The sequence below is a fragment of the Lynx rufus genome, unplaced genomic scaffold (assembly GCF_022079265.1).
Source record: "Lynx rufus isolate CCGP_SWC_20201006 ecotype Redwood Valley unplaced genomic scaffold, mLynRuf1.p SCAF_5, whole genome shotgun sequence".
NCBI classification, from domain to species: domain Eukaryota; kingdom Metazoa; phylum Chordata; class Mammalia; order Carnivora; family Felidae; genus Lynx; species Lynx rufus.
Genome location: NW_025814867.1, coordinates 148,941,078 through 148,965,308, shown reverse-complemented (window position 1 = coordinate 148,965,308; position 24,231 = coordinate 148,941,078). Strand labels below are relative to the sequence as shown.

At 45.6% G+C, this 24,231-nt stretch overlaps 1 long non-coding RNA gene across 1 annotated transcript; it reads right to left on the bottom strand.

Moving 5' to 3' along the window:
• Positions 1–15,208: 15,208 nt before the first annotated feature.
• On the bottom strand, positions 15,209–23,834 carry LOC124526643 (uncharacterized). Its single transcript, XR_006965709.1, has 5 exons — positions 23,449–23,834; positions 22,639–22,718; positions 19,066–19,178; positions 15,957–16,864; positions 15,209–15,279 (listed from the first exon to the last, which is right to left on the bottom strand). It is a non-coding gene; the product is annotated as an uncharacterized LOC124526643 (long non-coding RNA).
• Positions 23,835–24,231: the final 397 nt, after the last annotated feature.

Sequence of the window (24,231 nt, the reverse complement as noted above, 5' to 3'; positions counted from 1 at the left end):
TTTCCTAACGGAGGCCAGGCTGGTGCTGCAGACCCAAGTAGCTCTTCATGTCAAAACTGCCGCTAATGACACAATTAAGTAACTGGGGACCACAGAGAAGCTCTTAATTAGGTAAACACGCTCTCTGAGAAATGATCGCCCAGTTTTAGGCTAGCCATTACTGTCAGATTGCTGCGAGATGTACGCTCTTGGATACACGAAGAAGCACTTTAAGGACCCAATTGCGCCCTGATTATTTCTTCTTCTTTAACGGCAGAGGATGTTTACCATTTTATTAGCGATGGCGACGGTTCCTTCATTCTCAGAATTTATATCCTTTGGATCTGCAAAACAAAAAGAATTGCATGGCGAGGTACCAACCAATTAGACTGTACGTGACCATTTTTTTTGGAATCTCTAAGCCACTGGTGTAATCTTACCGTGGCCAAACTAGAGTCACACATCTTTAGACTGATTTCTTGTTCGGAATGTCTCCTCCCCCCTTACCCCCACCATGAATCATACACTTCGATAATTTTTTTTTCCCTGATCATCCTTATTTAGATTGTCTTTAAAATCAGATTATATTCAAGGACTGTTGAAGATATGCAGCATATTCTCCATCGTACATCGACTATATTTTTATGGGCTCCATTCAGTGGAGTAGCTGGAAAAGCCACATCCCACCGGCAGGTCCGAACAGGAAGATCATATATGAGTTTGCAAAGCAGTGCTCACGTATTCTCCCTTTCTCTCACATTGTCTGTATATGGGTGTTGTTTTGTATGTTTTTAGTACAGAACAACGTGCTCACTTAACAAACTGAGGCAATGCTTCTTAAGGGTTTATCTGTGATGTTTTCTTTCTTTGGTGAACAAACCTGGAAGTTCAGTTAATTCCTCTTTCCACATTACAAGCTGACAAACCAAGGCAGTTTTGTCCAATTATTTATTGACCCAATTATTTAGTACTCTCAAATACTTATTGTTACGTAACAATGTTCAGAGGAACAATGCACACGCATGTCAGTTTTCATCATCTGTTTTACCGTCTGGGTTTATTCTTCTATCAGATTAGCTAAATCTATCCTAAGATTGATGGTTAGATGCTCATATTGAACGTGTGGAAGGGGCGGCATAATTAGATCGCTCGTGGGTAGGAAGATTTGGAGGTGAAGGACCATATTAAGGGGTAGAGAATCCGAGTGCACACGTCACCATAGTTCTGGTTGTCTACTTTTCAACTGCATCCAATTACCCACCATCGGTGCCAGTTCCGTGTGCTTTTATCAACGTGGTCTTGTGTCTACAAAATTCAGGTCATTGGTAGAGGAGAGAAAGAGTCCTCTGCCTTCTCTTTGCTTCCCACTGGTCTGTGAGCCCCACCCCACGTTCCCTCTAGGGCCCCTGCCATCTGGCAGCTCCTAGAGATCCTCTCCCTCATGTCCCCCTCCCCAATGACACTTCAGTGGCTGACGCCCAGGATTCTCTGCTACAACCCAGATGACTCGACTGATACCACACTGCATTCACTATCACCCAACATTTCGGCCACCACCTCTCACTGCTCATGCTCTTTGCTCCCAGTGGGGCCGCCAGCCCACATCTTCCCCTTCCTGCTTCACTTTGTTTTTCCTACTCGACACTCCCAAGCTCTGTTCAGCTGACATTCTGTGGTCAGACACTTCAATTTTGCTCTCACGCTCAACTGGGAGTCTCAAGGCCCCTTTGACCTACTTGTGGGCCTGCTGAGCCAACCACAATCCCAGATCGCTCCTAAAGTTGGCTTTTCAGTTCTTGATTTTAAATGTTTGTTTACTTTTGAGAGAGAGAGAGAGAGAGAGAGAGAGAAAGAGAGAGCGTGGGTGCGGGGGGGGGGGGGTGGCAGAGACAGAGGGAGAGAGAGAATCCCAAGCAGGCTCCATGCTTCCAGCACAGATAGGGGGCTCAGACTCACGAACCGTGAGATCATGACCTGAGCCAAAACCAAGAGTCGGACCCTTAACTGAGCCACCCAGGTGCCCCAGCGCGAGCTTCTTTAGCTCATATCCTCTAAGAATCAAAGAATTCACGCTCTCTGGCTCCATTTTTAATTCCATTCCAGCTTTAGAGGAAATGCTGCCCGTTCTGCCTTACTAGTCACCTCTCCCATCTGCTGCCTGACTGCCCTTTTTCTGGCCTTCTCAGGGGGCCCACCATGTCAATCATCACCTTTACAGAATACCAAATCTCTCTCCTCCTGCTGGCTACTTTCCCTTCAACACTGCACGGGTCAGCCCAGTAATGATTTAGTTCTGCTGTTTATCTTTCCAACAGCCTGCTGTCTCTACCAAGTATCTAGAAAGAATCTGACTCCAGTTCTCCACCCCATTTACTCCTTTTTCGCTAGGTTTTTAAATTGGTAGTAAGTATTTCTTCATACAAAAAGGAATAAAGGCTGGTATAATAAAATATAGTTTATTGATCCATTAATAAAATTAATTAATTAATTAATTAATCAAGATCGTATCGTGATGACTCTTGGGTTTACTGTCCATTGAAGTATTAGTGATTGCCCAGCCCATTACCTCCTCTGATATTATTCTCCTCCCAGGCTCAAGGGGAAAACAACAACAACAACAAAAAAAAAAAACCCAAAAAACCACTCTCTGGAGCTGGCGTTTCTCATCCCCATGCATTGATTTATAACTTTACTGCATGCTTATTATAGAACATGGCAGAGTATGAATTTGCATATAAACTCCAAAGAAATGGGTCCCTACCCATATATATGTCTTACCTAAAACTGTTACTTTCATTCAATACTTTGCATCTTGAGATATAACCGTGTTGAAACAAACATTTCACTCCTGAATTGTATTCCATTGTTTTTGTGTGCATGTCCTCACACACACAAACATCTAGACATATCCCATTATTTTTATGTATTAATTATTTTGAGAGACAGACAAAGAATAGAAAGAAGTGGAGAGAGAGAGAGAGAGAGAGAGAGAGAATCCCAAGCAGGCTCCACACTGTCAGTGCAGAGCCCGATGTGAGGCTTGATCCCAAGAACCATGAGATCATGACCTGAGCCAAAATCAAGAGTTGGATGCTTAATGGAGCCACCCAGGCGCCCCTACACAACCCATTTAGAATTCATTCTCTTGGTGTTAGAAATCTAGACTTCTAAAAAAAAATGTGTACAGTTTTTGGACATGGATATTCTTGTTTCTGTGTCCCTATGCACATGTTCAGGAGTTGCTCCAGAGCAGAGACTTGGGGTGGCATTTCTGGGCTGTTGGATTGAGTGAATGGAAACAATACGGTCATTGCCACCTTGATCACATATCACCTTGGAAGCATGGAGGCTGCTTTGTGGCTGCAAAAAAGAAAAAAAATGAAGCAAAAGGAGGAACTGCTGTGATGGCATAATGACAGTAGGATGTGAAACACAAATCTTGATTCCAAACCTACATGCAGTAGTCACTGACCCTAACTTCCACCGAGGTAGGTTGAAAGACACTGAAACCCAAAAGTTAGGCTTCAAACTTTGGATTTCCAGTTAAGGGGTTTTCCACTTGAAAACATTGCCCATGCATTCGATTTTCAAATGCCTCTTCTCATTTCTCTCTCTCTCTCTCTCTCTCTCTCTCTCTTTTTTTTTTTTTTTCATTTTAAAAACCAGAGAAGTCTTCTCTTGTTGAGCTAACCAGGACAAGGTTGGCCTAAACATTCCAGAGGGCATGCGTGATTCTCATGACTGGAGTCCAAGCTAGTCTAAATTAACCTGCTGCGGCAGTTTGCAAATTCCTTTCCCTACCCTGAGCAGTTTTTTCCTCTGCTCAAGTATGGTAACTAACAACTGTGCGATGGGTCTGAAACCAAAACCATAATTGCAGTGCTTAAATTTAGGCTTTTGCCTTGTGTTGCCAATTTAGAGAAGATGTGGTTAAACCAACAGTCACTTCGGCTGCTGACATTTCTGACATTTTGAATTAAAAATAAAATTCATTTTTTCTTCTATAACAAAATCCATTTGCCATTGACATACAGGTTAAAGGACACATTCATCAAGGTATTTCTCACTCAGACAGCAAATTGAACAACTCAACTCAGAAGCCTCACGGCACAGTAATTTGCCAATATTTAATACTTATTCCCTTTCAGTGCTTCTGGTAAATATAAAGAAATCTTTTCTGTTTTATAAATTTGCTGCTTGTGACATTGTTTGTATAACTGGCATTAATATATTATAGTTTCTGCCTGTTTCTGATGCTTATCGAGGAGGAAAAGTCAAAACACATTGAGATGACTGGGTGGCGGGGTGGGGGGAGACTCCCCATGGAATATGAACAACACTGATTTAACCTCTCCTTCCTACCTAGCAACATATATTAATGGGCACAGAAAGACATCAGTGGGAAGGCTAGCACATCCATAGGAGAAGATTTCGAGGCTTTCCTGTCTAAAGCAGAGTGAACAGACATGTTGTAATTCCCACCACAGAACATAGAAACGTTGGAAACATACCTTTTCCCCAGAGCCACTTCTGATGTGACTCTTTTGAGGTTTTCAGAAGGAGACTCTACTCTGTGTTGGGAGGCACACATCTCTTGCACAATGGAAGCCATGTGAGACTGGAAGGTATTCCGGATCGGGGATTATAAAGGGGCGGTATACATATAAGATAGTTGGAGATGGAAAATAATGCCAATTGATTTGCAAAAAAAAGAAAGGGGGGGTATTATGTTTTTAGAAGGAGTCTCTTTGCAAGTGAGCAGACCCGATTCTGATTCGGTTATTAGGGCTAGAGTCATAATCCCTCCTACCAGTGATAGCTCTTGTGAAACCAAACCAAAGTTTGATGCATTGACATAGGGTTCTGGTCCCAAACTCCATTCCTTCTTATTGGGACCTGAAGGTCAGAGATGGATTTTAAGTCCTCATTAGCCTGTCTTTATTCTTTCCATGGTGGCTGATGGTACAATTAGCTCTAGCTCTTGAGTGGTTAGGAGCAGCTATAACAGAATCTATGGAAGACCTTCTCCCTCTCCCGTGTTATTGACCAAAAATGGTGAAATTGGGTCTGCAAGTAAATGTTCATGTTACTTTGGTTTTCTATTTGCCCATTTTGCTTTTTTACGAGAGATGGGTGCCACAGAGGACAAATACTTATGCCTACTCTCGGCAGCAAATTTTCCTTAGAAGCTTTAAGACAACAGGAGTGTATTTCTAAAAGACCTGGAATTAAATCACTAAAAATAAGAGAGATAAATTGAACAAAAACGAAATGTGGGTAAAAAATGTTTCAGTTTGAGTTGGATACAGAAGCAATAAAGGATTAAATTAAAAGAATATAAACGAATTAGGAGAGGTTTTGCTTTTAGATTAAATTATTGAGACAGACCTAGTTTCCTTTAATGAAAATCATCATCATTTTTTTAAGAGCTGATAGACTGCAGAAAGAGTAACAACTTTCAAAAAAGAATATAAATGTACCTAAATGGTAGCTCTCTAACCATCACTGGGCCACTTCGGGTACCACTTTATAAAACCCATCTCCTAAATAATTGTCTCACTAAGAAGAGAAGTTGAGTAAGAGATAATCAATGACTGGGTGTTAATCATTCAATAGATGCCAATCCCTTTGTTATTGCTGGCCAAGATTCTCAGCAAAGTTTTAGGAAGCTTGACTCTTTGAAGTCTTTTTTTTTTTTTTTTCCAGACTTAAAACCATTGCTTTGACCTGGTTGAGTCATTCGAGAAAATGCCTTGAGAACCTTAGATCTACAGGAGCCCTGACACCAATGTCTTGACCACTTCCTAAGTCAGAAAATTACATTCTGATTATCAATGTTCTCCTCTTGTGGCTCTATTTTTAAAAGATTAATGACTCTGGTTGGAATTTAATTTCCTCTTAGAATTAATGCTGCAAAATTAATGGGCCAGCTGGTCACGTTTCAAAGGGCAAATAAATGGCTGTCCTTGTTGTGGTCAGGGTCACAGTTATGACTCTTCAGTGACTCACAAGTCAGGGGTGTACATAGATGATCAGACCTGTGGGCCGAGAAGCCACCAGCAACAATGAGGGTACCCTGCGGGTGTAGCTGACAATGTGTTTGTCATCTTTCAGCCAAGCTATTCAACAGTCTGATATTTCCAGGAATCTTTAGTGCTGAAGTCGCTATGGGAGAGATGCACGGATGGCTCCATGAACCCCTTTGCTTTCTCAGGTTGCGTACGTGTGCACATGAACCCACAACCTAATCTAAGTTCTGTGAGGGCGGGGACTGTTTTTCCCAAATCTGGAACAATGCCTAACACATAGTACGTGCTCGATACATGTCTGAGGAAGAAAGAAAGGGAGTAAAGAAGGAAGAAGAGAAGGAAGGGAGGGAGGGGGAAGAGAAGGAAGGATAAAGGAAGAAAGGATGGAAGGAAGGCAGGGAGGGAGGGAAGGAAGAATGGAGGGAGAAAGGAAGGAGGAGAGGGAGGGAAAGAAGAAGGGGAGGAGGAAGGAAGGAAGGAAGGAAGGAGGGAAGGAAGGGAAGAATTGAAAATAAATAAAGCATCATAAATTGGAAAGCCTTTCCTTCCTTTTTTTTAGCTCCCTTTCCACCAGTGCAATCCTGAAGATTGTCTCGATTCTCATGTGCATGCTTGCAGCTACATAACCCATCACCAAGTTCTACATATATTTGTTTTGGAGAGCAGTGAGGCTGCACTTTGCGCACACTCAGACTTGCTGGCTCACGGGGTAACACACACACTCATATCCTCATAGGTGTGGCGAAGGTTATCGGGAGCATTTTCTACAGGCGTGACAAACACAGATTTCCATGTGGAAGGATTGTCCCCCGTCTGAAACCTCCATGACATTCAATCATGACTCTTGGTCTTTCTTCATTCTTTAGTTTTAAACCAAATAACATTTATAAGTAAATTCACTTCAACTTCTATGCTAGTATTTAAATTTTATAAAATAGGGGCACCTGGGTGGCTCAGTTGGTTAAGTGTTCGAGTCTTGGTTTCAGCTCAGGTCATGATCTCATGGTTCATGGGACTGAGCCCGGCATCGGGCTCTGGGCTGACAGCACGAAGCCTGCTTGGGATTCTCTCTCTTTCCCTCTCTCTCTCCCCTTCCTTTACTTGTGCACACTCCCTCTCTCTCTCTCAAATTTATAAACATTACAAAAATAATAAAGTAAAATTTGCACGTAGCCAGCAAAATTATTACACCTTGTTGTTTGTACTCCGTTTCATCATTTTAAGTTTTAAACATGAACAGAAGATCCAAGTGGTCATCTAAAACATAGAAATTGGAACAACTCAAGTTCTGTTTCTACTACTTTATAAGCAGAGTGCTATCATCATGATTTTGAACATGCTCTTTACATTTTTTTTCAAGTTTATTATTTATTTTGTGAGACACAGAGAGAGCAAGTGGGGGAGGGGCAGAGAGAGAGAGAGAGAGTGGGAGAGAGAGAATTCTAAGCAGGCTCCACACTGTCGGTGCAGAGAACGATGTCAGCTCAAACTCACGAACCATGAGATCATGACCTCGGCCAAAAACTGAGTCGGACACTTAACGGACACCCTCGAACCTGCTCTTTAAAGGCAAGAATATTATAAAGGCTGGAGAGAGAGAGACAGAGCCCAGCCAGTGATAAACTTACTCTCAAAACAAATGTATATAGCAGAGTCCTCCAAAGAGATTATATACCTGGGAGTCATTGAATTCACTTCCCTTCTAGAACATACTGTTTACTAAAGAAAAAGTAACAGAAGTGTGCTGATTGAAGTTGACATATATATTATAAAAACTCAGTGGTAACTGCAGCCATTGTTTATAACTTAGACCAAGGGTTGGCAAACTTTTTCTGTAAAGGCCAGATAGTAAATATTTTATTATTGCCTAAAGAGAGACCATCTGGTCTCTGTCACAGCTACTCAACTCTGCCATCACAGCATGAAAGAAAGAAGCCGTGGGTGACGCATATATTAATGAACATAGTTGTGTGCCAATAAAACTTTATTTACAACCACAGGCATCTGGACATGGGTGATGGGCATGGAGGAGGGCACCTGTTGGGATGAGAACTGGGTGTCGTATGAAAACCAATTTGACAATAAATTTCATATTAAAAATAAAAAAAAAAAACAGGCAGCTGGGTAGATTTAGCCCACAGGCTCTAATCGCGACACCCTGGCTTAAACCAACAGAAGACTTTCTTGAGAGGAGGAGTATTTTATCACCAATTCTTTAGAATGACTGGCTTTTAATCAGTTTTATTATCATTTTTTTTTCAACGTTTATTTTTTTGGGGACAGAGAGAGACAGAGCATGAACGGGGGAGGGGCAGAGAGAGAGGGAGACACAGAATCGGAAACAGGCTCCAGGCTCCGAGCCGTCAGCCCAGAGCCCGACGCGGGGCTCGAACTCACGGACCGCGAGATCGTGACCTGGCTGAAGTCGGACGCTTAACCGACTGCGCCACCCAGGCGCCCCTATTATCATTTTTTTAATTCTCTAAGAAAATGCACCACCCGATTGCCCAAGCTGGGTTGTACCCCAGGGCCTGCCCTTGGCATCCACTGTCCACTTCTAACTGTGATGTGGGCTCCCAAAGGCAAACCACATGTCTAGTTTTTCTCGGTGGCCCCAGGATCCACCACAGGGCCTTGTACATGGAGCGTGCCTCACAATTATTCTTGCCATACATTGATCCAGATGTCCCTGTGATTTAAATCAAGCCTTACCTACTAATTAATTTCATACAGTTAATTCAACGTACGCCTCACAGACTTTTTAAAAACAATAGAATTTATGTATTTATTTACATTTACATTCATAATTGTCTTCCCACCGCTAAACAAGCTTCTCCCAATATTCCTTAAAAACGTGCCTGCATTTCTCGCAAATAATATTGATCTCTACACCTATGGGTAGCTTTGTTTCAACAGATGGGTTTCGCCTTTCCGTCCTTTTTTCTTCTTTGGCTTCCGCCTCATCTTTTACTAGACCCACGGCCTCCCAGTCTCTCCCTTTCTGGTTTTGTTTGCAAACATAATGGCTGCAGATCTGCTGCTGCTGCTACACTTGTTTTCTGCCCGGTCAGAATTCTTTGCTCTTTCTTATTTGTCTGCCCTTATTTAGCGTTCTCTGGGGCCAGAGCTGGCCCGTGCTTCTGTCCCATCATCTTGGCCCAGGGCCACAGAGCCTGTGGCCATGGCCCGTGGAGAGACAGGTGCTGCTGGGTCACCGTCTCCTCTCCCTCTGTGGCCCCCACACGAGCAGGTGCTGCTTCTCCTAAAACAGAAGCCTGGCGGCTTTTGCCATCAGCTTGTTTTGTACGGTGTCCCAGATGACATCTGCCCTAGTCTCACATCTCTCATTTTCCGAAGCCTGTGCCTGTCTTTTCCTTGGAGGTGTTTCTTCTCTTCTGCCAGTTTCTTCCGCAGTGTGTGCGGACATGGCCTTTTCCATGTGTTTTCCTGAGACCTCGTGGAGGGTAGGTTAGAAGCAGACCCCCAAGAGCCACCACGGTGGGACTGGATGCCAACTTCTCCTTGAAAGGATGGCCTTGAGAAAATTTCTTTTTTTTAAGCCTCCGTTTACCCTGTCTTTAAAATGAGAAGAATAATCACGGTTTCATAGAATTGATAGGAAAATCCAGGGAAACAACATCTATGACATACCTAGTCTGGTACCCGGTCCCCGCAGGAGCTCAGCGTGTGACATTTTAATGTTATTCTGGGGGGTGGCCATGTCCGATTGTGCAGTTTGTGCACTGTGCAAAAATGCGTAACCAGCTCCAAGGGGAGTGATTCTCCTTGTCCGAATTCGTCTTCCTCAAATGCCTGTGTTTCGTTCCATGGATCTGCCAGGAGGGGTGTCCTCTGTGATGTGCGCTTGTTATCTGTTGGCGGCCTTTCTCCTCTGAGCTCATTCACAGGCTGTTCCTCACCGTTCTCCTGAGAGTCCGCTTTGAGGGCTTTCTCCCCTCGAGCAGGACACGCATCCTACGCCAGCCCCTGGCGTGGTGGCTGACGCTCGTTCTTGGTTGGGCAGAGAGGAGCCGTTTTACCCTTCAGTTCAGGCAGATCCCAGCTGGGCCCTGTGCCAGCTCTGTGCTTAGGGGAGGGGACACTGAGGCCCCACCATGGCTTATGGTCGAGTGGGAGAATGAGCCGTGGAAAGGATCGATGCTCCTGACATGGGGCGTGTAGTGGGGGAGAGGATGCTCCCCACGGGGCTCTCGGAGCAGCACCAGGGCCCCGGCCCGGCCTAATTCTCGCAGAACCTGCCTGGGGGAGGCCACACCTGTGTTAATCTGAAAAGAACAACAGCCATGGCCCAGGCGTAATCAGGTAGACGAACGTGGTCCAGGCTGAATATTCGGGATAAAAATGAACGTCGTATCGGCGGGGCTCCGCACCTGGCCAGGAGCAGGGCCCAGAAAGGGTTCCGCTAGAGCTTTCGAACCCGCACAGGTTCCGTCTCTCGAGCTCCCTTAGAGGGACCAGGGCTGGCAGAGGCCCCCTGAGAGGTGAGGGGAGGGCCTGCCGAGGCTTGTCCCGCTTGGCTGAGGGCTTTGGGGCGAATCACTTCCCGCGCGGTTCTCAGGCCTTGCTTGGCCCCAGGCCTGGCCTTTACTCCAGCTCAGCAAGCCTGTAACCGGACCTCCGTGGCCACTTGCAAAAGAGCCAAAACTCTGTTCCCAGAGGAAGAGATCCCAGCGCCCATCCGACAGCCTCTCTCCATCAGAACCTTTGACCCAGTTCACCAGGGAAAACAGCACCCTGACATCGAGCTGCCCCTGGCTTTCTCCAGGAGCTGGGTGGGGAGCCATTGTGTCTCAGCTGAAGGGTTCTTTCCCCCAGCACACACGCACAGACACACACACACACACACACGCGCGCGCGCGCGCGCGTGCACGCACGTGGAGAGGAAGCCCAGAGAAGGCCAGGGAGCATTCCCTGAAGCTCTCTCAGCTGACTGCAGGGCCCTGCAGGGGCTCGGCACCAGGGCAGCAGCTGGGGACAGAAACACAGCACAGAGGAATACTATGTCGCTCTGAGAAAGCTCCAGACCTCCTCTGGGCGGGACACAGGGGGATCGGCTGGTGCCCCATTCAGGCCCCTTAAAGGCTCCACGTAGATCTCCAGACAGACCCCTCCCTGAGGCAGGGTCCCAGCGACAGGTGGGCACACGGGTCTCCTGGTCTGAAGCCCAGAGTCAGGTCCCCTGTTCTGCCCTCACCAGCCATGTAACCTTCGGCAAGCTATTTATGCTCTCTGCTTCTCACATCTCTCATGTGTAAGACAAGATGATGCCATTCCCTACCCCACAGAGACTTTGTGAGTAGCTTGTGAGATTACGCACGTAAGGTATTTCGCATCCTGCCCCGTGTAGAAAAGGCTCCCCGACACGCTGGTTCCTCCTTCCTTAAATTTCCATTGACATTTGCACTTAGGAAAGGAGTCCTTTATGACGCAAAAATCTTAAAAATACCGGACTCTGTACAGAAAGAATGAAAGAGAAAGAACGGAAGGGAAGAAAAGAGGAAGGAGAAAAAAAAAAAGAAAGCAATTTCCCCATTCCCTCTTCCAAAAGATGAAAACCACTGAAACTCGGTGTATCTCTTTCCAGTCTGCTATTCATGCACATACAATGTTTTAAATGCTTATTATGCATACATGCCCCTCTATTTTTCTTGTTTCTACGAAATGGAAACTCAGTATACAAACTATCCTGTAATTTGCTTTTTCTGCTCTACGTGAGATAGAGATAACTACACAGGGGAACATGTAGAGCAATCGCTTTCTCTCTTCACCAAATAGAATCCCGCTGGCTAGCTAGACCACCATCTATCCAACCCGTCGCCCATGGACTGACATTTGCTAGACGTTTCATTTTATAAGCAATGCTGAGATAAGCATCACTGAGTGGACCTCTGTGTGGTCACCTGGCTGTATCTCTTTATGAGAAAGTCCTAGAGGAGGAATCGCGAGATCAACGTTTTTAGAGAAATTCCTAAATTTTGCTTTCCAAAATATCGACTTGATCTCACAGCGAACAACGCGTGGAATAGGATGTGATCGCCATACCTGCACGAAATGGGGTCTTGACATTTTCTATTTCTTTAGAACCCTCACACAGACGGACCAAGATTCCTTCCTGGATCTAACTAATTTTCGATGTGCCAGCTTCTACAGCCATAGTCCATTTCCATGTGCCTACCTTGTTTGCCCTCCCAGAGGACAATGAGCTACTCCAATTAGGCAAACTCTCATCTGGAGAGTTTGGAGGGGAGTAAAGAACGCGACTCTTTGGGCTTGCGAATTGGATGTGTGTCTGTGCGTGTGTGCGTGTGCGTGTGTGTATGTGCGTGAAACAAGGTCACGTCCCATCCGCGGTGCTAAATGTGCACTTACAAATTAAGCATTGCGCTTCCGAAAGAGCCCAGGCTGCTTCACGTTGGCAAGAAAAGGTCACAGGATCTAGGGTTTCCAGGTCGTGGGTTCGCATGCACTGTTGAGTAGACTCTTTCCCTGCCTAAATCTGGACAATGCGCCTACCTTTCCAGAACTTGATTTTCTTCTCTAACTGACGAGGCTTGACCCCGTGGAAAGCAGAGACTTGAATTTACTGCACAAGAGACTCTATGACAAAACTAACTTTTTCCACAACCATGTCCTCATAATTCAGAAATATTCAGAAGACATGCTTTCTTTACATTACAATCCAGAATTTGTCACGTTTTCAAATTTTGGGGATGTTGACCCATCCAAATAATGACCAATTTTACTGAGAAAGGGAGAGAGCACTGGGGGGGTGGGGAATGGAAAACTCACCTGTGTCTTTGTAGCAGTATCAGAGTCAAATGGGCAGGACCGCAGGCGGGGCAGAGATGCGCCAGAACCAAATTGTGTGAAAGGAATCCCCAGAGTCTAGTCCCGACTCCTCCACGTGATGGCCGTGTGACTTGGTGCAAATTACTTAACCTCTCTGAACTTCAGTTTCTTCCTCTACAAAGCGGGCATGTCTCTTTGCACAATTCATACAGTGGTGGGAGGGGAATGCGATCATGGGTGTAGAAAAACATGCTGTCCACTGGGAAACACTTAAACATGAAAGGTATGGTTAATATTTGGTTTTTAACTCTAGCCTTCATTTTATGGTGTCTGATTTTCTTGGCATTCACAACTTTTAGAAACCGACAATAAAGCCAGGCTGTCAGGAGTACAATTAAGGGCAAGTTGGATATCTGCCCAGTCCCTGTGCATTTGATCTCAGTGAAGCATAGCACCATTGAAGGGCTTTTGATGCGGGTGCCAGATTTCTGGGGAAGTCCCTCCGTGTGGTCCTGTCCTTCCCACCTGTGCCACCTCTCTGCCCTCTCCTCTCTGCTCAGCACTTTGTTCTGTTCAGTCCCCTCCAACCCCATGAGTCTATGATCCCACAGTCCACGTTTGCCCCAGGGATTCTTGGGCCCAGGCCGCTCGACTTTTCATTTTCTCCTCTCCCACCCCCCGAACCTTCTTATGCTAATAAATGCTGAGAGAGGGGCACCTGGGTGGCTCAGATGGCTAAGCGTCTGACTTCAGCTCAGGTCATGATCTCATGGTTCATGAGTTCAGAGTTCGAGCCCCGCCTCGGGCTGTCTGCTGTCAGTGTGGAGCCTGCTTCGGATCCTTATCTCCCCATCTCTCTCTGCCCCTCCCTTGTTCTCTGTCTCTCTCTCTCTCTCTCACTCTCTCTCAAAAATAAATAAATATTTCTAAGGATGCCTGGGTGGCTCAGTTGGCTAAGGGTCGGACTTTGGCTCAAGTCACGATCTCACAGTTCGTGGGTTCGAGCCCCGCGTCGGGCTCTGTGCTGACAGCTTGGAGCCTGGAGCCTGCTTGGATTCTGGGTCTCCCTCTCCCTCTCCCTCTGCCCCCCCCTTGCTTGCTCTCACTCTTTCTCAAAATAAATAAGCATCCATAAATAAATAAACAAACAAGCAAACAAACATTTAAAAATAAATAAATCAACGCTGACAACAGCCTGGAAGGAAGTTTGAGGAAGATACAGGGATCTCTGGTTCAGGCAGTTTGTGGAGAAGGGGAGGGATGTTTATGAGAACGTCTGGTCTCTCTTGGCTATGATGGCGATCCACCTTGCTGACTCCCCATCTTTCCAGAAGCTGGTAGGGAAGAATCTCCCGGACACCCTCAGAATCTATTTCTGTGGACACATGGCTCATTGGCTGCCTTGCTGCTGGACTCCGGGCAGGTTGTGGGGTCTTTTATGCGCCGGTCAAATCCCAAGCAACTCAGCACCAGACCACGGGTGGAGAGGCAGCGTCTCAAGTGGTTCAGCTGCTGAGTCCTGTCCTCCCTGCAGGGCCGGCCCAACCTCTGAAGACCGCCCACCTATGTCCGCATCCCCTGTGTCCTGGCAGGGAGATGGCTTCCCCCAGCGGTGGTGACTCAAGAAGGGGGCACGAGACAAGACAGCAAGCCGGTGACGTGGCCATTCTGCGGAGGCCACGTCACCAGCTTGCTGTCTCCGAATGTGGCAGTGGTTCCGCTCCCTGTGGGCCTCTGACGGCAGGAGGCTCAGACCCCAGGTCTTCACTTCCCGGGCCCACAGTGCACCTGCTGCAGCGAGTGGTTCCGGTTTGTTCCGAAACAAAGGAACGTAGGTCGGGGTTCTCACCCAAAGCCAGGGGAGCCAGGGGAGCACGGGGCCGGGCGGTGAGACAGTCCTGGTGAACACGAGGACCTTGGCGGAATTGCTTTCTGAAGCTGCTCAGTGCTCTCTGCCTTCCTAGAAGTCTGCAACTGCCCTGGGGAGAGATCCCCAAACCTCCGGCCAGCACCCCTGTCCTGCCTGGAGTTAGCGTTGCTTTCCCATTGGCGGCTGCCTCTGCTCTCTTGCCAATTCAGCTTCAGTGTCTTGTTTTTTTAAAACTCATGCTCTTATGACCTTGTAACACGTGCAAAACAATTTAAAATATTTCATGTGATCCTGTCCTCAGAATCCTCAGACAGCAGCATGAAGACATTGTGAAAGTTTTGCTCGTAAATGACATCGGAGAATCACTTACAAAAGGTTCAGATACTCATCACGCATCTCGTCCTGGCGCACACATAAGACGAAATCTATAAGGACGACCAGGACTGCCTGGCCCAAGATGCATCACGTAGTCATGCACTTGATACATACTTATTGACCTCCTGGCAAGGGGCACCTGCCACCCTGCCTGTCTCACTGGCCACATGATGAAGAGCCACAGCGACGGGGTCCCGTCTTCAAGGAGCTTGCCGTCTGGTTGGGAGAAAAAGGTCATGACAGTACAGCTGGAGAAGTGCCTTGAGAGAGGACATACGGGCGACTCTTTGCCTCCCTTTGTTTGGATCTCCTTTCCTGGTTTACCCTCAACCTGACTGCAAGGCTCCCTTTACTACCCAGAACTACCAGGCTTGCATTTGGCCAACTTTGGGGTGCCATGAGGAGACATCAGCCAAGGGAAGCAATGCCAGGCCCTCGCTGTGAGAAAGCCAGAGCAGCTGAACGCAAACTGGGACCCGAGTTTCCAAAGGGCCACCGCAAAGAAGGGAACAAAAGACCACATGACCAAATTGTCCCATGAAATAATCTGACAGATCACATCATCAACTGGTAAAATCCCCCCTATGGGAATTTATCTATTTTCTAATTACTGATTTCAAGGGTTCTTAGATAGTACAGTCTTCTCTAATTGCCATGTTCTATCTCCATTCTTATGTTCCTAACTTTTGTAGGAACTAACACATGTTAGATTGAGGCAAATTTTGAATTTTTTTTTCTTCGAAGTGTGTTATTATCTGCAATTTTCCAGGTGGATTTTGAGGTAATATTTAAATCTTTTATGATAAGTCATGTTTCAAACATGCCAAAGACTATGTGTGCATATAACTGACATTCAGGTCTATAGAATATAAAATAGGCAGTCATGTACTCACCACTGAGCTCAAGTAGAACATAAAAATGTATCGAAATTCCCTTTGCTTCCTTCCTCGAGCAGGTAAACACTCAGTATCTGAAACTCAGCATTTATCACTTCTGGATTTTCTTTATAGATTTGCACTGCATTTGTGAAGTCTTTGCTCATCAATGCATCCGTATCCAACTTCTTTCTGGGGTCCATGTCTTCTTTCTGGAGCCTGCTTTGTGGGGAAGTTCCATGAGTGGGCCTGTGCAGCCAACAGATCCCCTCATCGTTTATCTGAAAATACCTTTATTTTACTAAAAGACGTGCCCACCGGGTACCCATTTCTGGGTTGACGTTACTTTCTCCCAGCCTGCTGAAGATGTGATTGTACTTCATTTTTGCTCCCTTTTGAGGAATCTGCTGTCTGTCTAACCATGGCTCCTTTTACATCATTTGCTTCTTTTCTGGCAACTTCTCAGGTAATCTTCGGCGTTCAGCTGTTTCGACACAGTAAATCTTGCGTGGCTTTCTCTTATCCTGCTTATGATTCCCTGAAGTTCCCAAGTCAGAGGATTCATGGATTTCATGAATTCAAGAGAATTCCCTACCACGGTCTCTTCACCACTGTGCCTCCTCTATCCGCTCTCTGTATCATCTCTTTCCACAAGCAGACCGAGGGCGTGTTATGATTTTTTACTTTGCATACATGTTCCTCACCTTCCTTTATTGTTTCCACCTCGTTGTCACTCTGCTCTGTGCTCGGCACAATTCCGTGAGGGTCCCTGACTTCACCGGTTCTCCCCTCAGCTCTGCCTAACCTGAGCTTCACATTTTACTTATTATAGACTTGTTTCTAAAAGATACGTTTACTACTTTTTCAAATCCTGGTCATTTTTCACGCTTTTTCTCTTCTGGTGTTTGCAAGACACTCTTTCCTTCCTGAAAATGCATGGAATACATTTATTTTAGATTTTTTTTCAATAATCTCAATATCTGATAGTCTCTGTGTTCATTCTGCTCTGTCTTGGGTCTGCAGACTCTCACTCATGGTGCCTTGTTTACTTATGTGTTCTCTGATCTTTTTTTTTTTTTTTAGCTCATGAATTTTGGAACTTCCTTTGAAGTCTAGGTTGAAGGCATTTTACTCTTTAGAGGTTTTCATTTACTCCTGGTGAGTCCCTGGGGCCACCACCAGTCTGGCACCGTAATGTCATATTCTTAGCCTGATATTTCGCAGACCACGTGTGTACCATGAAACAGATCTCAAAACTCCACGAGAGATGGTCAAAACATCTCAAAAAGTACTTCTCCCTGTCTGGCGATTTACACTCGCGGGAGAACACATTTTAGTTTATCCTTTCAGTGAAGGCACAGACTTTGAAAGACCCTAGTTGGATGTGGGGTCACCCTACCCAGTTCACCATTAAGTTGAACCCACAGCCAAGTTACTGGAATAGCCAAGCAACCTAGGCTGCTCTAGCCTCCCCTCTCTGGATTTGCTCTCTTAACTTAACCTTTTTGGCCTCTGATATTTTCCCCGCACCGTGCACTTAAAACACATTTAATATTGCAAAAACGCATTTAATATTTTATCCGTCATTGTTACATGTTTGAAGAGGGAGGGCTTTAGGGGCGCCTGGGTGGTTAAGTAGGTTAATCGGCCAACCCTTGCTTTTGGCTCAGGGTATGACCTCACACTTCGTGGGTTCAAGCCCCGTGGCAGGCTCTCTGTGCTGACACCACGGAGCCTGCTTGGGTTTCTCTCTCTTCTTCCCTCTCCTCCCCTCCCCCGCTCTCTCTCTTTCTCTCAAAATAAAAAACATTTTTTAAAAAGAGGGAGGGTTTTAGGGTGCCACAGATGCCCCATTTCCAGAGAACTTTATCTGCTCTGTCACAGACTTCAACATGAAAAGGCTCATTTTATGTATAATCCAGGGGACTGGAACCCAACCAAAGGGAAAAGATCTTGGCAAAGGACCTGATATTTACAGAGCGTCTACTGTGGGCCAGCCGTTAGAAAACGTAACCCTCACCCAAGCCTTTGAGGTAGGTATTTTTGTCCCTAGAGACAGAGCTTCTACTCCTTCAGAAACCCATCCACAGCTCCACAAGCTGAAGCTGGGACTCAGCCCGATCTCGCTACTCCATAGATTCAGTTCTTTACGGCTTTTCCTCCCCCATGGGAGAGTATTTCTATGGTGCTTAGAGATGTCTTGTGTCTCCTTATATAGCCAAGGTCCAAGACTTCTCTTTTATCAGCTGGTGCCAAACACCTCCCTCAAATTCTAGAATTCTCACCAATTCTCCGAAAAATTAATTAACAGCATCTTTATAACCTAGTAAAGAGAACATATATAAATATGCATGTGTGTATGTACCTATATATACACATATATACATATGTATGTATATGTGTGTGTGTCTATATTTTTTTCTTTGAAGATAGTCAGTAAACCCTCTAACAAACTTGGGGACAGAGACAGGCTTGCACGTCTCTGTAGCCTTCTCAAGTCCCAGCACGTGCCCTGAAAGGATAGACGTTCAATAAATACCTCTCAAATGAACAATTGCTATTACTTGTTACTGCAGCATGAGAATGTGTACACAAACGTCAAGGCCACGGGTGATTCAAAATGTGTCCAGGCGAAGTCTTGCAGCCCTACGAAGGCGCATGTCTCCAAGATTAGGGTTTGGACATTCCAATCCACCCCTGCCGTTCTCGACCACATTTCTTTTCCCTGAGTCAGTATGCAGTAGCTCCTCCTGCTGTGTCATTTACTTTGGCCCCCCACACCCTCCTCTGGGGCGCAGGAGAGTTTGAGTCACAGATGTCAATGAATCTCCTGTCGGTCTGCTCACATTCTCTTTCTCAGGCGCCATCACTGGTCTAGATGCGTGGGCTTGAACCCCATCCCAGCGTGTGCACCTGCCCCTGTGGGCACTGATCACCTGGCCCCCTCCCGTGCTGGGTTAATGCCACGTGAGTCACTGTTGTCTTGCCGATCTGCCATGCTTCCGGATGCATTATCAGTATGAAGTCTACGGGTTCGTCACTAGCCCCCTTTAATGTGCTCACTTAAGAAGAACAATACCTCGCTTCTCTTGCTCGTGTGGTCACCTAGTCTCGTTCCAAGGATTACCTTCCATTTGTGGCTTGGAGAGAGCCCGTGTGTTTCTCCGACTACTTCCTCTGGGGAAAGAGGTCACTCTTGAAAAAGTGAACCCACAGAGGCTCCAGCTTTGCCTCCGCACCCTAAAGGGACAAGAAAGCAAAGGACTCTTTCAATCTCATTTTAAACTGAAGCGTGGGACTGCCTCTTAGAACCAGAAAATGTTAATCCCCGAACACACAGCTCCTGGCAGATGTGCATCAGAAGACTCTATGTAGGGGGAAAGGAGGTGGAGGCAGGTTAATTGTCCTGAAAGAAACAGCCTAGAACATTACCCTCCTTCCTCTACCAGCATGTAGGAAGGGAGAATCAGGTCAGAACTGAGGGCACTTGCCTGGATGCTTGGGAGCTCTCATTTGACGGCCCGCCCATGTCTCAGGGAGACTGATCTCTAAGTTCTTTGAATACCAAGAAGCAGATATTCATAGAGCCTGTGCTGGCTTATTAAAGGAGTTTCTTTTTTGAAAATGTACTTTTATTTAACCTCCTTCTCTAGACGTTTGATACGAACTAGTGACAAGAGCCAACAGATTTAGTTTTCCAGAACACTAAGCATTCTCCAAAAGGTAGTTTCGGTAAAATGATTCTTAATTACCAAGAAAAGTTAGGTTTGCATCAGGTGAGCAACAGGACACTTAAGTAAAGACTCAGATTAGAAAAAGGAAACTACGGTTTTCAAATCAGTAGCAGACACAATTGGAAAATATCAGACTAAATTAAAAATAGTAAATGCATACTATGTTTCTTCATGAATGAGCTCTGAATAAATTCGGATTTATTGTGATGAGTGACATCTGCTTTTTATTTGGGGACGGAGAAAACTTCAGCTTTTTCAATTGCTATGTATGATTTTAGAGGGCTAGCAGAAAAATAAGACACACCAGGAAGCAAGAGTTGCCTCATTCAATTTCGTGAGGTTTTTTTCCTCGACCAAAAGGCGCCCTAATTTGCTGGTTCATCAACCTTACCCTTTTCACTGTCATCCTGCTTGAAATTCTGTTCTTGAGGTTCTCATAGGTGAGCACGACTTCCATTCCTGGCCATGCCCTCCCTTCGGTCCCAGCCCAGGCTGACCTCTCTAGGACCTCCGAAGGCACTCGATGTCACTCACAAGGCTTCAGTTCCTTCAAAAATCATTGTCCGGCCCCCATGGGGTTCCCAGCTCTGCACTGGGTCCTGGAGATGCCATGGTGAACAGGACCTGGTCCTTGCTACCCAAGAGGAAGAGGTCCCTAAAATGCAGGGTGAGTGCTGGGGCCCCTGTGTGGCTCAGTCGGTTGAGCGTCTGACTTCAGCTCAGGTCATGATCTCACGGTGCACGAGTTCGAGCCCTGCGTCGGGCTCTGTGCTGACGGCTCAGAGCCTGGAGCCTGTTTCAGATTCTGTGTCTCCCTCTCTCTCAGCCCCTGCCTACCCCCCACACTCTGTCTCTGTCTGTCTCTCTCTCTCAAAAATAAATAAACATTAAAACAATTTTTTTAAAATACAGGGTGAGGGGCGCCTGGGTGGCGCAGTCGGTTAAGCGTCCGACTTCAGCCAGGTCACGATCTCGCGGTCCGTGAGTTCGAGCCCCGCGTCGGGCTCTGGGCTGATGGCTCAGAGCCTGGAGCCTGTTTCCGATTCTGTGTCTCCCTCTCTCTCTGCCCCTCGCCCGTTCATGCTCTGTCTCTCTCTGTCCCAAAAATAAATAAACGTTGAATAAAGATATATGCACCAAAGAATAAAAAAAATAAAATAAAATAAAATAAAATAAAATAAAATAAAATACAGGGTGAGTGCTACTGGAGGGGCGAGATCAGAGGGCACTGGGAGCCAGACTGAGCCTTCCTGGGCAATGAAGGATGAACCCAGAAGAGAAGAGTACTGTGTCCCCGTGGCCAGTACTTCTGCATGCTCAGTGCCTCCCAGCTACGGGGGCTCCGTTCTCAGGAGCTGCTTGCATCCGGGAAGAAGGAAAGGCAGCTTTCTTCTCAAACCAGAAGTTTCCCAATAACAAGATAGTGTCGTTCGCATTAAGCAACTTCTGTGCCGAATCACATTAAAAAGTCAGCATCACACCAGAAAAACCTAAATAGGTCTACTCGCGAAATGAAAGGCTGTCATTTCTATTTGCACCAATTCAAGAGCTAACATCTGCCGCGTCTTTCCAGAGGTGCCCATATTGCTTCAATTCTATGCATTCAGCTCATTTCTTAAAACTGTTTGAAACTGAACTGAAACATAAATAGACTCCTCTGTGTACATATACCACCATTCCAGTGGGGGAAGTTATTTTTATAGAGAAATTTTTGGTTAAGTGATAATGCGGCACCTGGCAGTGAACTCAACAGACATTTCTGTTAAACTGGGTATAAAATAGTGATTATTTAAGGGCATTTATTTGCTATTTGGAAACCTTCAGCTCATGATTCGGGAACATTTGGTAGTTTTTACTTGAGTCAAGATTGTGGAGCGTGCCTTTCTAATTCTTTGGTGACAAACAGCTCAGGGGCACAAAGCCCACCCTCCCCAGCCCCCACAGTGGTGATGGGTGGGGGTGTGGTTGGTGCAAGGAGGGCTGGTGGACAAGTAGCCAACATTCCTAATTGCCTGGGGCCTGATGGAAGTGGACTTTTACCTCCTGGGTCTGCTGCTTCTCCATACCTCTCTGTCCCTGGAGGACCTATCCCCACTCTATCACTCTGGCCCAGGGAACAGAGGGCCAGAAACTCAAAGTGCAGATACGCACTAAATATAACTTAAAAATTGGGGGCGCCTGGGTGGCTCAGTCGGTTAAGCGTCCGACTTCAGCTCAGGTCATGATCTCACCGTTTGTGAGTTCAAGCCCCACGTCGGGCTCTGTGCTGACAGCTCAGAGCCTGGAGCCTGCTTCGGATTCTGTGTCTCCCTCTCTCTCTGCCCCTTCCCTGCTCATGCTCTGTGTGTCTCTCTCTTAAAAAAAAAAGTTAAAAATTGGCTTGGGGACGCCTGGGTGTCTTGGTCAAGGGTCCGACTCTTGGTTTCAGCTCAGGTCATGATCTCATGGTTCATGAGTTCAAGCCCCACATCGAGCTCTGAGCTGATAGCATAGAGCCTACTTGGGGTTCTCTCTCCCTCTCACTGTCTTCCAGAATGAATAAATAAACTTAAAAAAATTGGCTTGAACAATTTTGAAAGATTTTGTATAGCCAGTTGAGCATGGGACCATTCAGATTATAATTATTATTAGTTTTTTAATTTAGATTCAAGTAAGTTAACATATAGCGTAGTATTAGCTTCAGGAGTAGAATATAGTGATTCGTCACTTACATACAATGCCCAGTACTGATCCCAACAAGTGCCCTCTTTAATACCCATCACCCATTTAGCCCATCCCCTACCTACCTCTCTTCCAGCAACCCTTGAGATTATAATTATTTTTTAAGTAAAACAGATACTATGCTTGATTGAGCATTCAAAGCTAATCTAAGTTTATTCCTATGCAAAGCAAAAAAAAAAAAAAAAAAAGAACAAAATGAAAAAAAAAAATCCACTGAAACCAAAAACAATTTAAACTGGACTCACATTTTGAACGTTTCCCTTCTCATAAATTCAGAAAGCCTTTTGCTGAACAATTCCCTTACGGAATGGCTGGAGGAACAGATCTATTGGATGAGGAAAACCAAACAAATATAGAAACGCAAGCAATGATTCAAAACGAATGAACAGTTGAAATTCTAGCTCTTTCTATGTATGTAGGGTATCCCAAAAGAGCATCGGCCAGTGCTCCCTGACAAAGTAATCAATTCCAAAACTCTTGTAGTTCTCTACACATAATTTGAAGGGCCTCCGTGGGCTTTGCGTACACTGTTCCTTCAGTTTGAAATATTATTCCTCCCTTGTCTGACTGGACGTCTTATTCAGACAAGAGTTCATTCTTCGAAACCTAGCTCTGTCACTCACTCACAGACGCTTTCCTGGTCCCCTGAGAAGAATTGATCACTTGCTCCCTGTACTCCTTTGGAATCTCTTGATGAAAGAGTCTCTTGTGGGACATGTCCTGATGTTTTCTTGTTAATTCTTTTCATATATGTATCTCTTACATGAAGCAACTACAGCCTTCTTTATTTTTACAACATTGTACATAGTAACCAGAGTATGGTAGGTGCCTCACAGATGTTTCTTGAACTGAATTGTATTAACCTTGAACTTATATTATATGTAGTTCATTTTCCTTCCATTAACGCTTCCTTACATTGACCCCAATTCTACCTCCTTATAAGTGCCCCTCACTTCCCCTGTTTCACCCGCAGAGGCAACACAAAATAAGTCTACTTCTTCTTCCAAATAAATGCAAAATGCAAGGCACCTTTCGTGGCACCTATAAAGAAATACCTTTCAGTCTTTCCCCCATGACGTTTCTGGGACCTCCCCTGTGCGTGGACACGGTCGCTCGTACGTCACTCCCTCCACAGTGTGGCAGCGAGAAGAAGAGCCTGGGGAGCAGAAGCGGACTGATGAGTGAAGAGCACAAAGCATCACACCTCTATTGGAGCAACCCCTCGTTATATAGGGACCTTTCTAGCAAACGCTACTGTGCTAGTAATTCAATAAAGTTCCATTTCCTCGAAGCCAAAGATAATCTGGCATTTATGTTATAATTTCTCATATGCAAGTGAACAGTTTCAGTGTTTTTGTTGTTATTGTTATTGAGCATCTTAAACGAGGCTCCAGTATGGACGAAAGCCATCTGGCAATTGCCAAATAGGGATGAGAAATGCCCAACTGTGGGTCCTAACATAAGAAGAGTTGATAAAGACCATGAGGGTAGATAAACAAGATGATTATTAATGCTGAGGCTGAGGATTCCCCAATTCTTCCATATTCCACAAATACGGAAATATGTCTCGTACCAACTGGCAAATAGTAGCTTCCCCGAGCCCCCAGAGTCTACGACAAGGAGCCTCCAGGAGCCAGCTCAAGCTCTGTGGCCAGCGTCCATTCTGACTGGATAAGGCTGCGGCCTTAACAGTTGTTAAATTCGACCAGTTGTTAAATATTTTGATCACCCGTCCCCCCCTGAGCTGAAGGGGGATTTCTCTACTGGCCTCCAAGTACACAAATGACTATTTCAGTGAATCATAGTTAGTCCCCGAATCCACAGGGAAGAAAACAAAA